The sequence below is a fragment of the Oryctolagus cuniculus genome, chromosome 7 (genome assembly GCF_964237555.1).
Source record: "Oryctolagus cuniculus chromosome 7, mOryCun1.1, whole genome shotgun sequence".
Classification (NCBI taxonomy): Eukaryota; Metazoa; Chordata; class Mammalia; order Lagomorpha; family Leporidae; genus Oryctolagus; species Oryctolagus cuniculus.
The window spans coordinates 75,718,999-75,735,574 of NC_091438.1; positions in this window are offsets into that span (position 1 = coordinate 75,718,999).

The window sequence follows — 16,576 nt, forward strand, 5'->3', positions numbered from 1 at the left end:
TTTTTAATGTCCCCATAATTTTCCCTTGTCTTTTCTCCCTCTTCTCTCATGTAGTTATTTGTACTATCTTTTCTCCTTGTTGTCTGAATTCACCTGTTGATTCTGGCTTTGACCTGCCCTCCGTTTCGCAGTCCCATGGGCACAACCTAAGCCAGCTCTCCATGTAAGGTCCTTGTCTGATGATAACATTGTATGAAGGAGTTGGAGCACAGCAAAGTAACTATTTAGCAATCATATAACTAGAAAGCGGCAGCTGGAATTTGAACCCAGGCACTGGAGCTCAGGCTACACTTACCTTAACAGCTGTGTTAGGTTTTTAAAAAGTGCTGCCAAGGAAGTGAACAGGGAGCTGTGATGGAGCGGACGGTGCTGGATGCTCTGTGTAGGGATGCCAGGAAATGCCTCTCTAAGAAAAGTGTGTGAGAGCCCGGTGTGAAGGATAGTGCCCTAAACATTTTCCCCCTCCTTCTGCCTCTCCCGCCAAGCCCTCTTGGTCTCCCACAGCCTAGCTTGAGCAGCTTTCTTCAGTGAGCCCCTGGACAGAAGCTTAGCACTGAGCTACACTCTATCACATTGCAGAGCCTGATTCCTAGAAACACCTGTGCGAAGGGGACGACACATGCTTCTGCTAATCATTTCTTGTCTGCCTTACCTCGGGGACTCTACCTCATGCAAGTTCTGGATCCTTGTTCCACTCCTGGTAGTTCTTACATCACGGTCTGGACAAGATACAGGCATAACTGAATACATAAATCCTTAGAGCTTCAGACTGTCTAGGCCTGCTTTGGTGCTGTTATCATGTGGTTCTCACATTTTTTGGTCTTGGGACCTCGTTAGTCTCTAGAACTGTTGAAGACCCCAGTGAGCATTTGTTTATGTGAGTTATATTTGTTTTTTTTATCCCAGTATTAAAAAATTGGAGAAAATTTTAAACAGAATGTACAGGACATATTCCATTAGCCCCAGAGCAATGCTCCCATTCACACGTTCTATAGGATCTGGGAAACTATAATCATGAGAATGAGAGGGGAAAGCAAGCCACACCTTAATACTACGTGGAAAATAATTTTGACCTCATGGACCTCTCCCTGTCTTGAGGGCCCCAGGGACCCCTGGGCCACATTTTGAGAGCTGCTGTGCTGCACAATGTCACACCAATGATTTTAGCTCCTCTAAAAGCCTGTAGTCAGTGATCTCTGTATTCCTTTGATTGCTGTCTGACAAACTTACTGGCTTAAAATAGCACATCGTCTCCCAGTTCTGTGAGTCTGAGATCCAGACGGGCTCAGGACGGCACAAGGCTGAAATCCAGGTGACAACCAGGGCTGACTTCTGATCCAAAACTCTGGATCCTCTCTCAGTACAGGCTCAATCAGGGGCACGTGGCAGAGTTCATTTCCCTGCAGCTGTGGGACTCATGGGAACCTGGCTCCTAAAGACCAGTTGGTAATGTTTATTGCAGCTCAATTCACAATAGCTAAGACCTGGAATCAACCTAAATGCCCATCAACAGTAGACTGGATAAAGAAATTATGGGACATGTACTCCATAGAATACTATACAGCAGTAAAAAAAAAAATGAAATCCGGTCATTTGCAACAAAATGGAGGAATCTGGCAAACATCATGCTGAGTGAATTAAGCAAGTCCCAAAGGGACAAATATCATATGTTCTCCCTGATCGGTGACAACTAACCGAGCACCAAAAAGAAAACCTGTTGAAGTGAAATGGACACTAAGAAACAGTGACTTGATCAGCCCTTGTCCTGACTATTGAGGAACAACTTAATGCTTTATCCCTTTTAGTATTTTTTTTTTGTTGTTCTAGTTAATACTATTGGTTGAACTCTGTAATTAACACACAATTATTCTTAGGTGTTGAAATTTAACTGAAAAGTGATCTCTGTTAAATATAAGAGTGGGAATAAGAGAGGGAGGAGATGTACAAGTTGGGACATGCTCAATCGGACTTGTCCCAAATGGTAGAGTTAGAAACGTGCCAGGGGATTCCAATACAATCCCATCAAGGTGGCATGTACCAATGCCATCTCATTAGTCCATGTGATAATTTTCAGTTCACAATTGATCATAATGATAGGAATAAGAGTCAAATGGATCACATAAACAAGACTAGTGCCTGCTAATACTAAGTGAAAGAATTAAAAAGGAGAGAACGATCCAACATGGGAAGCGAGATACACAGCAGACTCATAGAATGGCAGATGTCCTAAACAGCACTCTGGCCTCAGAATCAGCCCTGAAGGCATTCGGATCCGGCTAAAAAGCCCATGAGAGTATTTCAGGCATGGAAAGCCAAGAGACTCTGGAAAAAAAAACAAAAAAAAAAACAAAAAAAAAAAAACAAAAAAAAAAAACACACAACTAAATGAAAGATCTCTGTGAGTGAGATCCCAGTGAGTGGAAAGAACGGGCCATCAAAGAAGGAGGTACCTTTCTCTGAAAGAAGGGAGAACTTCCACTTTCACTATGACTTTGTCTAAATAAGATCAGAGTCGGCAAACTCAAAAGGCTTCCATAGCCTTGGCAACCCATGACAAGAGCCTTGGGTGATTACTGATGCCATAAACAAGAGTGTCAATTGTTAAGTCAACAACAGGAGTCACTGCACACTCACTCCTCATGTAGGATCTCTGTCTTTAATGTGTTGTACAATGTAAATTAATGCTATAACTAGTACTCAAACAGTACTTTACACTTTGTGTTTCTGTGTGGGTGCAAACTGTTGAAATATTTACTTAATATATACTAAATTGATCTTCTGTATATAAAGATAATTGAAAATGAATCGATGTGAATGGAATGGGAGAGGGAGTGGGAGGGTTGTGGGTGGGAGGGAAGTTATGGGGGGGAAGCCATTGTAATCCATAAGCTGTACTTTGGAAATTTATATTTATTAAATAAAAGTTAAAAAAAAAAAAAAGACCAGTTGGAGGTATTTTGCTCCTGCTTGGGTCATAAGGACTCGTATGATTGGGTCAGGCACACCTGGCATATATAATCTTCCTGTTGATTAACTAGAGTCAAGTAATTAGGCCCATGATTACATGTCTTTTGCCATGTTAATGCTACTTACTGTGTGAGTCTATCCCATGACATTCACAGATCCCACTTATACCTAGGGATGAGTGATTGTACAGGGCAGGGATACCAGGAGTACAATATTAGGGGCCATCACAGACTTCTGCTGTTCTGTTTTGGGGAAAACAAACATTTTTTATCCAACCTTTCACCTTCACCACCAAATTTCTACTGTCGTCCCCCAGTTCTTTAATTTGGGGAAGTTCGTGTTTGCCAAGCTCCATCCTTGTTCAAGCAAGTTACCTAACCTCCCTATAAAATAGGCACACCTCTGCTAAAGTTATTGTGAGATTTCAACCCTATGCATTTTAACACAGAGCCTGCCACACAGGAAGGCCTCAGTGACCTTATGTCTCATCAGTGGTGGCTTCCTTGGTGTGTACGTGTCTTGAAGGACAGCTGTCCTTAAACTAAGCAGAGCAACAACTTCCAACCCTGTAGGATGACCGTAATCAAAAAGGAGCAGAAAGGGCAGGCATCTGGCCTAGTGGTTGGGCCACCCTTGTCCCATGTTGGAGTGCCTGGATTCATTGCCCACTTCTAGCTCCTAGCTCCAGCTTCCTGCTGGTGCAGACCCTCGGGGGCAGCAGTGATGGCTCAGGTAATTGGGTTTCTCTCACTTGAAGGGAGACGTGGCTTGAGTTGTCAGCTCCCAGCCCAAGCCCAGACAGCTCCAAACTATTGCAGGGTGTGAATCAGCTGATGAGAGCACACTCTCTCTCTCTGTCTTAAAATTTTAAAAAAAATAATGAGTAGAAAATGCATGTTGCTAAGATATGGAGAAGTTGGAGACCTCGTACACTGCTTGTGGGGATGCAGAATAATCCAGCAGCAAAGGGCAGTTAGGCAGGTCCTCAGAAACCAGACGTGCAGTTCACACATCATCCAGCAGTTCCACCTGTAGCTGTGTGCCCCAGAGAGGTGGGAACATGTTCACACAAACACTCATTAATGAAAATTCATCATAATCAAAGGGTAGAAACAACCCGACTGTCCATCAGTTAATGAATGGATGAGCAAAAGGTGGTCAGCTCATGTAACAAAATATTATTCAGTCACAAAAAAGTAATGAAGTGTTAAAGAAATGCTCAATGTTTGAAAGGATAAATGTATTTACCCTGATTGGCTATTACATGATATACCAAAACTTATGTGGCACCCGTAAATATGCACAATTGTATATGTGTGTTAACATTTTCTAAAAAATAAAAAAATTTAACAAGCTGAAGTACTAATATATGCTACAATATGGATGAATCTTGAAAGCATTATGCTAAGAAGCCAGTCTTGAAAGACCACATGTTGTATGATTCCATTCATACGAAATGTCCAAAGCAGGCAAATCCATAAACAGCATGCATTAGCGGTTGCCAGGGTCAGCAGGAAGAAGGAGGGGAGGGCAACTCCCTGTGGGTATGGGATTTCTTTCTGAAGTGAGGAAAATGTTGTGGAATTACTCGTGATGGTTATGCAACTCTGTGAATACACTACAAACCACTGAATTGTACACTGGGTGAAATTAGGGTGTATGAATTCTATCTCAGTAAAAAAAAAATCACCAATAGTCATATATCTACCTATATATTTGTGGGTTAGTACACAGACAAACAAAAACAAAACAAAAACTGGCACAGCAGCCAGGAAGCCACCACAGGGAGTGTTTCTATTTATTGGGATTCCATCTCTGCCCAATGCCAGAGACAAAAAAGTCTATGAACGTGCCTCAGACACAGCAGAGCTCTGAGGGCAGGGCTCAGTAGGAACTGGTCTCAGCCTGAAACAGATCGCTTCACCACCCATGAAGATGCCTCATCCAAAGGCCTCACGCCACCCTCCTGCGCTCACCAGAAGCTAAGATAATTTGAGTGTGTTTTGTTTTTCATTTAGTCTTACAGGGGCCTCAGCCATTGTGGACATTAAGAAGAGGGAACCAACAGATAGGAGCTCGCTTGCTTGCTCGCTCGCTCTCTCTCTCTCTCTGCCTCTCCAATAGGTTTTTTTGTTTGTTTGTTTGTTTGTTTTTACAGGCAGAGTTAGACAGAGAGAAGAGAGAGAGAAAGGTCTTCCTTCCGTTGGTTTACCCCCAAAATGGCCGCCACAGCCGGCGCTGTGCCAATCTGAAGCCAGGAGCCAGGTGGTTCTTCCTGGTCTCCCATGGGGTGCAGGGCCCAAGGACCTGGGCCATCCTCCACTGCACTCCCGGGCCACAGCAGAGAGCTGGACTGGAAGAGGGGCAACCGGGACAGAATCCGGCACCCCAACCGGGACTAGAACCCAGTGTGCCAGCGCCGCAGGCAGAGGATTAGCCTAGTGAGCCGCGGCACCAGCCACCAATAGTTTTTTTAAAGTTAACCTTCCAATGCACTCCTGCAGTGATGACCTTGCCACTTCCCCATTAAGAAGTGAAGCAGGATTTTCATCCCTTCCATTTGAACTGACTTGGCCTACACATGAACTTGCTTAACCACTGGCTACAGCTGGAATGGCATTCTGACTTGGTGTCTTGCTCACTCTCTGGACAGAACCCCTCTCAGCACCAGTGACCATGCTGTGAGAAGTACAAGCCACATGGAGAAGCCGCGTGCGGGCGGCCCAGCTGACAGTGCCTCTCAGTGCAGACTCCGAGTCATCTCAGTCCAGGCTCTACACATGTGCGGGAGGGGCCTATAGATGATGGCATCCTGGGCACTGGAGGCTCCCTGAGCCTCCCCAGGCTCCCCGCAGGGGCTCAGACACCAGGAGCAAAGAAAAGCAGCGCCTCTCCCCCACCTCCTTTCTCCTGTGGCCTGTGAATGGCTGCTCACAGAGTCCCTGGGCTTATTTTCTCCCACACGTTTTGGGATAAATTTGTTACAAGTAATAGGTCATTAGAAAAACAACCTTTCAAAAGAGGCCAGTTTCTGCAAAGGTTGGTTACTTTGGCCTAATATTAAAAGGGGAAGCAATTTCTCGCCCCCAAGGCAAAGGGAGCTGAATTTCTGCATGGTGGATAGGAAAAGGATTTTTTTCAACTCCTTGCTCCTTGGCCTGCATGTAACAGTGAAACAGAAACCAATGGATTCTTTTAAATCTTTTAACCATATGCAGATGAATAAGCAAATGGTTGGACCTGATTCCTAATCTCTTTTCCTTTCCTGTGTAACTGAGAATTTTTTTCCACTCTAATAAACTTGAGCATTTAAACAGAAGTCATGTGTCACATGTATGACGCGTAGCAGCAAGAATGTAGAGAAGGAGATAGCTGAGTGTGGAGATTTAATTAATACCCAAACCACTCCACTGAAAGTAGGAACAATGTTTCTGGCAGGAAGATGCAAATTCTTTTTTTCCGTCGAACTTCGAATGCTTTTTCTTTCCCTCCTCTCAGTCTTTGTAGGATAATGATGTAAGATTCCGTAACTGTAAGGAGAACTCTGCGAAGTCTTCTTTCTATGGCACGAGCAGGGCCTCCCCCATCCCTGGGCCTCTGTGTGGATGGCCAGCTCCTGGAAGCAGCAGATTAGTGAGAACCCAGCCGCAGCAGGAGGGAGGAAGGAGTCGGAGATGACAGGCTCCTCTCGCCTCTCAAAGAAGCAAGAAAGGAGTTTCACTCTTCAAAGAAAAGGGAAGAAAAACAAGACTTTTATGGAAATCCCATATACAGAGTTGGCAGCAATTCAGCAAGGAATAAAAAGTATCCCAAATGTTCCCCTATTCAGTTTCCAGTCTGGCAGGCAAATTAAAAAGAGGTTCAGTTTTCAAACTGATTTGCCCCGAGTTAGCTGGATGTGAAACCCTGGAAGGCATCCGAAGGGGGCCCGGGCTGCGGTCCATTGACAACCCAGTCAAACACGCTGGCGAGAGCGGCCGGGCGCGGGGAGCGTGACCTGTTCTCCTGAACATCGCGGAGGAAAGGATTAGCAGGCTGAGGCTGGATTCGAAATCCATGCTCAGGGAGGAGAAGGAAGGAGAAGTCACAGGCGAAACAGGATTGGTCACGCGTGATCAGCAGGGCCACTGGGTGGGCAGTGGGTCCACGGGGAGTCGTCAGACCACAGCAACCCAGTGGGCGCCTCTGCTTTCATCTCCGTTCCACCACTTCCACAACCAGGAGTTGTGTTTTATGTCGGACATTTTCCGATGCTGAAAACTCTACAAAGAATGTCCTGATTATAGATAAAACCAAACAAATTGCACTTGTAAAATGAGAATGAGAAAAGACGTTTCTAAGTGACTTGTATTGGCCTTGAACGCCTAGAAACATAAACTTCAGTCTGCAGATCTGACTTCTGAGCCGCGCTGGGTTTCTCTGGCTTGAAGCGCTGTGTCCGGGGCCTCTTGGTACACAGCTATCAAGGACAGAATGTCACGTTACTGTTGAACCACTTAAGGGCTGTGCTTCTCCTTGTTCAGTAAATATTTGAGGTGTTCCAACATTAACCCGAAAAGACCTCTCCAGAGGCGGGAGGGCGCTGGCTCCCACCAAAGGATCCCCTTTCTCCAAGGACACACTTCCCGCCCCACGGCAGAAGACTGACTGACAGGTCACCCCCGGTGGATAGGAACGCCCCCAGACTCTGTTTCTGCAGCTGAAGAGATTGCCTCGTGGACACCGCCCAGCTGGGTGCTCAGTGCAGGACAGAGCCGGGCGTGAAGGCAGGGGAGGTGGGCTGCTTTTTCACACTCTTGCCTGGGGACCTGTAGGTGCCAGGGCTGGGCCTGTTCAGGGGTAGCTGTTGCTGCCACCTCTCTAGGATACAGAAAGCGTGAGTGATTTTTCTGGAGCTGCACAGCGAGGTAGTGGCCCAGCCAGGGCTGAGAGTGACATTCTTACATTTCCATGGCTGTTTGCTTTCATGCTGCCACACAACAAAACCCACAAAGGCTGCAAGCACCTGAGGCTCTCACAAGACACAGAGAGAATCTTGGAAAGCCGTCTTCCAACAGCTAAGTGACCTCTGTACCAGGCACGACGTTGTTGGTGCCAACTGAGGATGCAGCAGACAGAAGCAATGGCGAAGTGTCTTCCAGAAAAATTTACCATGGGAAGTTGATTCATGAGAAAAATATCTGGTACCAGAGTCCGACAGTTAATCCTAGGATTTCACTTTTTGTTCTGAACTTCTGACCTACAGCTGCTGCTCCAAGTGTGGAATATCAAGAAGGTAACTTCCCTGGATTTTAACCTTGTTGAACAAATGTTTGGCCAATCATATAAGTAGGTCTTTGTTTATTTCCTTTAAACTTCTAAGACCAGGAAATTAGTTCTGATATGTTAAGACCCTTGCCTTCCCTCCAAGGACATCCTGAGGCACAGAAATAAAATTAGCCAAACATATTTTCAATAACTTTATTTGTAATGAACCATCCAGCAAATTATAGGTAATTTGGAAAAGCAAATTTCTGAAAAAAGCTATAAAAATATTACAATATTTTTAGAAGGCATACTTTGATGTGCTTAATACCAAGTAGCCAATTTAGCTGCATGTTGGACCCTAACCACAAATATCTGAAGTTAGTAATAATAACAGTAGCTAACAGTGTTGAGTACTGATGTCCCAGGCCCAATTCTCAGTCATAAACGTATGAAGGTTCTTCAGAACATTCAGGGAGAAATTGAATTAAAAGATAAAGTTTATTTTGGTGCAAAACATTTGCAATTCAGGAATGGTTCTTTCATAACATATTTTCCTTGAAGCTTATGAAGACCCTCTCCTGTTAACTCAGTCTTCACGACCACCCTAGGAAGCATTCGTATTACTATTGCTTCTTTACAGATGAAGAAATGGAGAGGCAGCTTGGAATTAAATTATATCCAAAGAGGTTTGCCAAAGTCCTATTTATAATATAGAAATTGGAAACAACCTAAATTTAAAAGCATTTAATAAATCTGTCTGTACACTGGACTATTGTGCAGCTATTAACAATCAGCTCTTAAAAAGAAAAAAAAAGATTTATTTATGTATTTGAAAGGCAGAGTTAAAGACCGAGAAGGAGAGATAGAAAGATCTTCTGCCCACAGGTTCACTCCCCAGATGACCAGAATGGCCAAGGGTGAGCCAGACGGAAGCCAGGAACCAGGAGCTTGTTCCAGGTCTCCCACATGGGTGCAGGGGCCCGAGCACTTGGGTCATCTGCTGCTTTTCTAGGCACATTAGCAGGGAGCTGGATCAGAAGTGGAGCACGGGGACAGCACTGTGGCGCAGTGGGTTAAAGCCCCAGCCTGCAGCACCGGCATCCCATATGGACACCGGTTCGAGTCCTAGCTGCTCCTCTTCCGATCCAGCTCTCTGCTATGACCTGGGAAAGCAGTAGAAGATGGGAGACCTGGAAGAAGCTCCTGGCTCCTCGCTTTGGATCAGCTCAGCCCTGGCCAATGTGGTCATTTGGGGAGTGAATCAGCACAATGGAGGATCTCTCTCTCTCTCTCTCTCTCTCTCTCTCTGGCTCTACCTCTCTCTCTGTAACTCTGTCTTTTAAATAAATAAAATAATAAAAAAAAAAGGAAGTGGAGCAGCCAGTACTTGAACCGGTGCACATATGGATGCAGGTGGCAGCTTAACCGACTATGCCACAATGCTGGTCCCAACAATCAGTTCTTAAAGAATATTTAATAGCCTAGAAGAAATGCTTAAGGGATAGACATTTGGTCCAGGAGTTAAAACACTGGCTGGGATGCCCTGACCCCAGTTTTGGAGTGCTTGGGTTCAAGTCCTTGCTCTGGCTCTCAATTCCAGCTTCCTTCGTACTCTGAGAGGCAGTAGGGGATAATGACTCAAGTACTTGGGTCCCTGCCACCATGTGGGAGACCTGGATTGAGTTCTGGGCTCTGGGCTTCTGCCTGGCCCAGATCTGGCTGTTGGGGCCATTTGGGGAGCAAACCAGTGAATAGAAGCACTGTCTCTCCCTCTTTCTGTGTGTGTGTGTGTGTCTTTCAGATAAATAAAAATGTTTAAGTGTTTAAAATGCTACATTTTAAATGATACACATGTATATCATGAGCACAATTTAAAAATCTATGCAAAGTTTAAAAGGGCTAAATTATCTAAAATATTAAAAATGACTATCTCGGGGCTGGTGCTGTGGCGTAGTGGGTAAAGCTGCCGCCTGCAGTGCCAGCATTCTATCTGGACATCGGTTTGAGTCCCAGCTGCTCCACTTCCAATCCAGCTCTCTGCTATGGCCTGGGAAAGCAGTGGAAGATGGCCCAAGTGCTTGGGCCCCTGCTCCTTCGTAGGAGACCCCGAGGAGGCTCTTCTTCGGATTGGCGCAGCTCTGGCCATTGTGGCCATTTTGGGGAGTGAACCAGTGGATGGAAGACTCTCTCTCTCTCTCTCTCTCTCTCTCTGCTTCTGTCTCTCTGTAACTCTGCCTTTCAAATAAATAAAACTTTAAAAAAGAATATATCTGTTAAGGAATTATATATTTATTCTTTAAATTTTTTAGTTATATTTTGATTGTGTATTCTACAATGAGAGAAAATAAGATTTTTTTGAAGTTTTTTTTTTATTTATTTGGGAGGCAGAGCTATAGAGAGAAAGAGAGAGAGACAGGGAGATAGAAAGAGAGAGATCTTCCATCCACAGGTTCACTCCCCAGATGACTGCAAATGTGGGGAAATTAGGCACAGGAGGCAATTCAAAGAATGCGCCCAAAGGAAATAAGGTGGGCGGTACCCAAAGTCATTTACTACCAAAGCTGATTGGCTGCGCAGCATCAGGGGAGGTGACAACTGATGATGAGTGTACAGACATATGGCTGGTCCTGTAAAAAGTCACCCCGTAAAACGACCTTTTAAGTAATTGGTTGGTCCTTATGCCCTGCCCCAGTAATCCTGCTTTAAAAGGCTTTGCTACAAGTGCAATAAACCGAGTCCTTGCTTGCTGACTCCCCACTGCCTCTGACCGTCTCTGGGATCAGGAGGCTGGGGAATGGGCGAGCAGCGCACTTACCTTTCTTCAGACCCAGTCCATCCTCGTTCGGGTGGACTAAGACCCAGCATGCAAAGACTGGAACTGGGCCAATCTGAAGCCAGGAGGCAGGAGATTCTTCCAGCTCTCCCACATGGGTGCAGGAGCCCAAGCACTTTCATTGTCTTCCATTGCTTTCCCAGGCCATTAGCAGGGAGCTGGATTGAAAGTGGAGCAGCTGGGACTTGAACCGGTGCCCATATAAGTTGCCAGTGCTACAGTCAGAGGCTTAACCTTCTGCACCACGGCACCAGCCCTGGTCTTCAGTTCTTAAATTTGCATCCAGCCAAAGGAAGGCTGTAGGGGAAAAGAGGGAGATTTAAATTACTAATGATTTTTTAGTGATATATCTAAAATGCAAGGGACTTCCTGCTCTCAAAGGATCTCCCAGCTCTTTTTAAATAATTTCATAATTTTATGAAATTAAATTCCTAACAGCATCTCCTTCAAAGACACCGCTAGTAATTATAACCAGCATTTACTAGGCGCTCCTAGTGTCCCTGAGCACTGTATTAATTACCTTAAGTTTAACCTTCACAAGCCAGGGAACTATGGCTATCATCACCATTTCCCTTCCGCAGTGAGGAAAATGAAGTTAGAGACACCAGCGATTTGCCCGAAGTTGGACAGCTGCTGGGTGGCCGAGCCCTGATGCGGAGCCAGGTGCCCCTGACTTGAGGCCCTGGGCGTTCCAGCATCTGTGCCTCCTGCACTGTCCCCCACAGTCCTAGTGCCCTCACCCAAAGCGCTCTCCCTGGAAGTGTTGACGTGTGTTGCAATCTGATCCTGGTTTTGCCCTTCTTCTCAACAGATGACATCCATGCAACACCGGCCCCGCTGCCAGGCACTACAGCAAATATCCAGAAATTACTTATGTTACAATTAATACTTCATGTCGGTGGACTATTTATTTTAATTGTATCTGAAGGATAACCACAGAGAGCTCTTCCATCCCCCTTGCTTACTCCCCAAATGCCCACAACAGCTAGAGCTTGGCCAGGTTAAAGCCAGGAAATCAGAACTCAATCCAGACCTCCCACGTGCATGGCAGAGAGCCAAGAACCTGGGCCATCACCTGCTGCCTTCCAGGGTGCACACTAGCAGGAAGCTGGAATCAGAAGTGGAGTCGGGACTTGAACAGAGGCACTCCTGTTTAGTTCGTGGACACCCCAGTGTCCTAACCACTGAACCAGATACCTGCCCTGATGTTAAAATTCTCTGTAGTAAGATAATAGAAGTCTAATTCAAATTTAGAATGGAATTTTGCGTCATAAACAAAGGCTAACAAGTCCAATTTCAAGAGCTGAAATGACTCTCTGCCTTTATTCTGTGTACGCTTTCTCTATGCAGTGAGAAAGACCATGTGCCTCAGGTTCACACCCTCCCAATTCAGCCTCCATGAGGGACAGACATTCATTCAACAATACCTGGGGCACCTCTGACTAGCCCTGCCTCACCTCACTCTCCTGAACCAATCATCTTGGCCTGCAAAGTTGGGGGGGGGGGAGTGGGGGGATGGGGGACGGGACTGCTGTGGTTGAGAGCTCCATCAGTGCCTTAGGGAGTAGGGGAGAAATCAGCCAAAGAAACCAAAAGAGGAGCTTAGGAAAGTAGGGGACAGGGCACAGTGTAGCTGCAGTGCTGCCTCACCTACACCTCACCTACACTGACATCAGAGTTTTTCATTTATTTGAGGAAACAGGAATATGCAAATGAAGACAATGCAAAGAAGCAGGCACTTGCCTGATGAACTCTGCCCTGAAAAGAGAAATCGTTATGGGTTGAAGATAGGAGGCACAGAGCTAGAGTACAGAGACAGCAGTAGCTTTCTCTTCCCACCACAGCAGAAGCTTCTGGACTTACCCCACACTGTAGGCCTTCTCGCCCCCTACACTTCTCATCTGTCCTCTCTCCCCTCACCAGTCTCCCGTCAGCCCTCCCCAGTGTCAACCCCACTGACCGCGGCGGGAACAGAAGGGGCAAAGGGGACAAAATGGCAAAGCCTTGAGATTCCCACTCCTGGGCCAGCAAATGCTTTTCCCATCAGAGTATGCAGGGTAAACAGGAGCTGGCCATTTGGTGGAGCGTCTTGATTAAGACCCAAGGAGGAATCAGGAAAGCGCCAAGAGGAAGGCAGGGAAAAAAAATGCATCCTGAAAAGAAACTGTTTCTCTTTTTGCTGGCCTGTGTAAAGTAATCAAGACAGCCTTTCTCTGATGGAGAAAGCTCTCCATTCCCGATGCAGGGCCGGGGTCTGCCTCTCAGCATGCCTAAAGCCTTGGGGGCAATAAAACCTGATGAGGAATCTCTTCGCTCTTTGTCTTGCAGTCTCTCTTGCTGTACTCCACATAACAAATTAGCACCACAGCCTCCTGTCCCTCACACTGTTTTTTAAGCCAACACTTCCTGAAAGACTACTTTCTCTGGAGCTCCAATGAGAACTCCTGGCAGGTTCATAAAGAGCCAGGATAAGTCTCACATTTCTGTCCTAAAAACAACAGACAATCTGCCTGGGTGACCTGCCCACATGTTCTCCGTGTCAACATTGGCTGGACGGTCGTTGACATCTCCGGAGCACCAGTGATTTTTGTGGAGGTTCTAACTTGGTATCAGTCGAAACAATTCTGATGTAGGATGTCAGGATTCTCATGAATTTCTTTTTTCTTCCATCATCTACCATCATGTTGCAGGTGGTAAATGGCCACGTAACTCAAGCATCTAAGGGCTACCACATGAGTCCTGGCTTACACAGAATGCTGAGTGTATTAATTTAAGCGTAAGGCACTGCACATTAAAAGGGGATTTCTTGCTCTGAAAAGGAAACAAGTCGGTTATACAATGGAAGGATTTCCTTGCTTCCCCCCTGCTGTTATAGAGAGAGGTCCATTGGTCTAAAACTTTTTCCATACATTTACTACTTTATAAATAGTAAATTTTATAACTTACCCATGTATAAATTATGTATTAAATAGTGTGTAATACGAAGGGTATGACCCACCAGTGGTAGCTACATCTGAGTAATACATGTAGGACTCACACAGTCAACATTTTCCATCTTTTCACCCCAAACATCTAAGCCAGGGACTATCAGTCTTTGGAAATCCTTACAGCTTCTGGAATTTGTGTCCACCTGTGCATTTTTGGAAAGATAGGCCATAACTGTCATTAGATTCTTTGTGAACCCCCTTTGCCTCAACCCTCTAAATACAAAAAGATTCCAAAGCTTATAAAAGGCAGAGTTATTTATTTTAAAATGTTTTTCAATCGGAGGCTTGAAATTTAGTGGAAAAACCACCAGCCTTCTTATCTCCTTTCCTCCTGCCCTATTCAATCACCCCACTCCTCAAAACTGCAGTGTGAGTGTGTGAATGTGTGTGAGTGTGGGTGTGTGAGATAGAATCTGTGTGTGTAGCTGTCTCCGAGAGCAACAGGATGCCAGACAAAAGAGAAGAAAACAGAATAGGGACTTTTTTTCTTTCAAAATGATTTTTTTCAACAGAAATCTGTCTTGAATTTTTTTTATTTCTCTCCTGAGTCTCTCGGCTATTGTTAATTGTTATTTAGTATTCCTCACTGTGAATTTTTTTGTGGGTGACTGTAAATTACTAGATTCTATTTTAACTTGAGGAGCTAACACAGCAAATTTATGTTCTGTTATAAATTAAGTGATGTGATGACATATGCTTTGTGGTTAGACTGACATGCAGAAGTAAATCAAGTGTAATCATTTGAATATAAGTTTGAGATATGAAATAAACCATTTTTAGGTCACAACAAAAGACAGAACCAGAGGAGTAGCAGTTTGCCAAAGCACAACTGAGCTAATTCTGCTTACAGTCAGCAAAAGAAAAATCTTTTCAATTGGATGTTTTTCTTCTTCTTTGAGTACAATCAAGGGAAGTTAATAAATCAGACGTGAAAACCTGGAACTTAGAGCTGGAAGGTTTGTAAATGAATATCCCCCCTTTTTAAAAAGATTTGGTGAGGACAGAGGACCAAGGGCACTCCAAGACATAGGTGTTGCTGGTTAATGCTCAGGTGTCCCAACTCACAGCCTACTTTCCACTGTGTCTCACTCAAAGCAACAAAGAGAAAACAACTGACTTTGGAGTAATCGTACAACGCTGTTATGTAACACGCTGTTAAAACACATTTATGGTACCTGGAACTCAGATAGCGGCTTGACAGCCGTGAAAGCCAAAAAGATACTGCCTATCAATGGATCAGTGCTGGTGAGAATACAACACAGAGCTAGGGTTAAACTTTAACATTCCAGTCTTAGGCCAGAAGCCAATTTTTAAAGCTGACTTCATGAAAATCATCTTCATTTGAAGTTACATTTTTGCTGTGGTACAGACAAAAATTAGGGAAATCAAGAGCTCTAACTTTTGAGTATGAGTTTCTGTGTATTTGAGTTTTCTTCCTGATCAAGTCATCGTCAATTTTGTATAATTTTACTTAGAAAGAAAAAAGGATCCTACACCCTGAGGTTTTTGTTTGTTGAGCTCTGGGTCTCATGGACAAGTCTACACCAGAAGTTGACTATTCTCTATGATTAGCCTGTCAACAGAATTCAAAAGAAAAGAAAAACTCAGTTGTTTTCTTTTGTGCTTCTCCAAGGGAGAATGGAGACCAACAAATTGTTTAAAGTCGAATTTATAATGAAGAAATTTGGGGCATCTTTTGGGCTGCCCTGCAACTTACCCTATGTACTTGAGGAAGCAGATCTCAGGAGTTGGCAGAGGAGGCTGGCGGAGCTCATGCCCAAGCCTCCAGCCTCCCATTCTTCTCCAACACCCACAGGGACTGCATGCTGACAGCGCAGCGAGGCTGAGTGTCAGTCACCCCATCCCACTTCCTGCTGGTTTTCCACCGATGGCGTCAGGCTGTCCCATAGGAGAGTCGCCGTCTGCATTGTCTTTGTCTCACCTCCCTCCTGGTGCCCGGCTGTTACTGTGTACCTATAATGTTCCAGGCACTCTGGTGGACACTCCGCATATACCACACCTTATTTTCTTCTCTCTTTTTTTTTTTAGAAGTGACTACTTCTATATTTTAAGATTTATTTATTTATTTATTTGAATGTCAGAGTTACAGAGAAAGACAGCTAGAGGCAGATGGAAAGAGATATTTCATCCACTGGTTCACTCCCCAAATGGCCACAATAGCCAGAGGTGGGCCAGGCTGAAGCCAGGAGCCAGGAACTTCCTCTAGGTCTCCCACATGGGTGGCAGGGACCCAAACACTTGGAGCATCCTCTGCCGCCTTCCCAAGCACATTAGCAGGAAGCTGAATGGGAAGTGGATCAGCCAGGTCTTGAACTCATGCCCATGTGGAATGCCAGCATTGCAGGTGGTGGCTTTACCCACTATGCCACAGTGCCAGCACCATGACACATATATTTCTGCATAAGGAAACTGAACTCACAAAGGAAATTTGCATCAAGTCTCACAGCTGCCAGGTAGGGGGCCTGAGAGTCAAACTTACATGCGTGTGATTGCCAAACTCACCGGAAACACTCCTGGATAA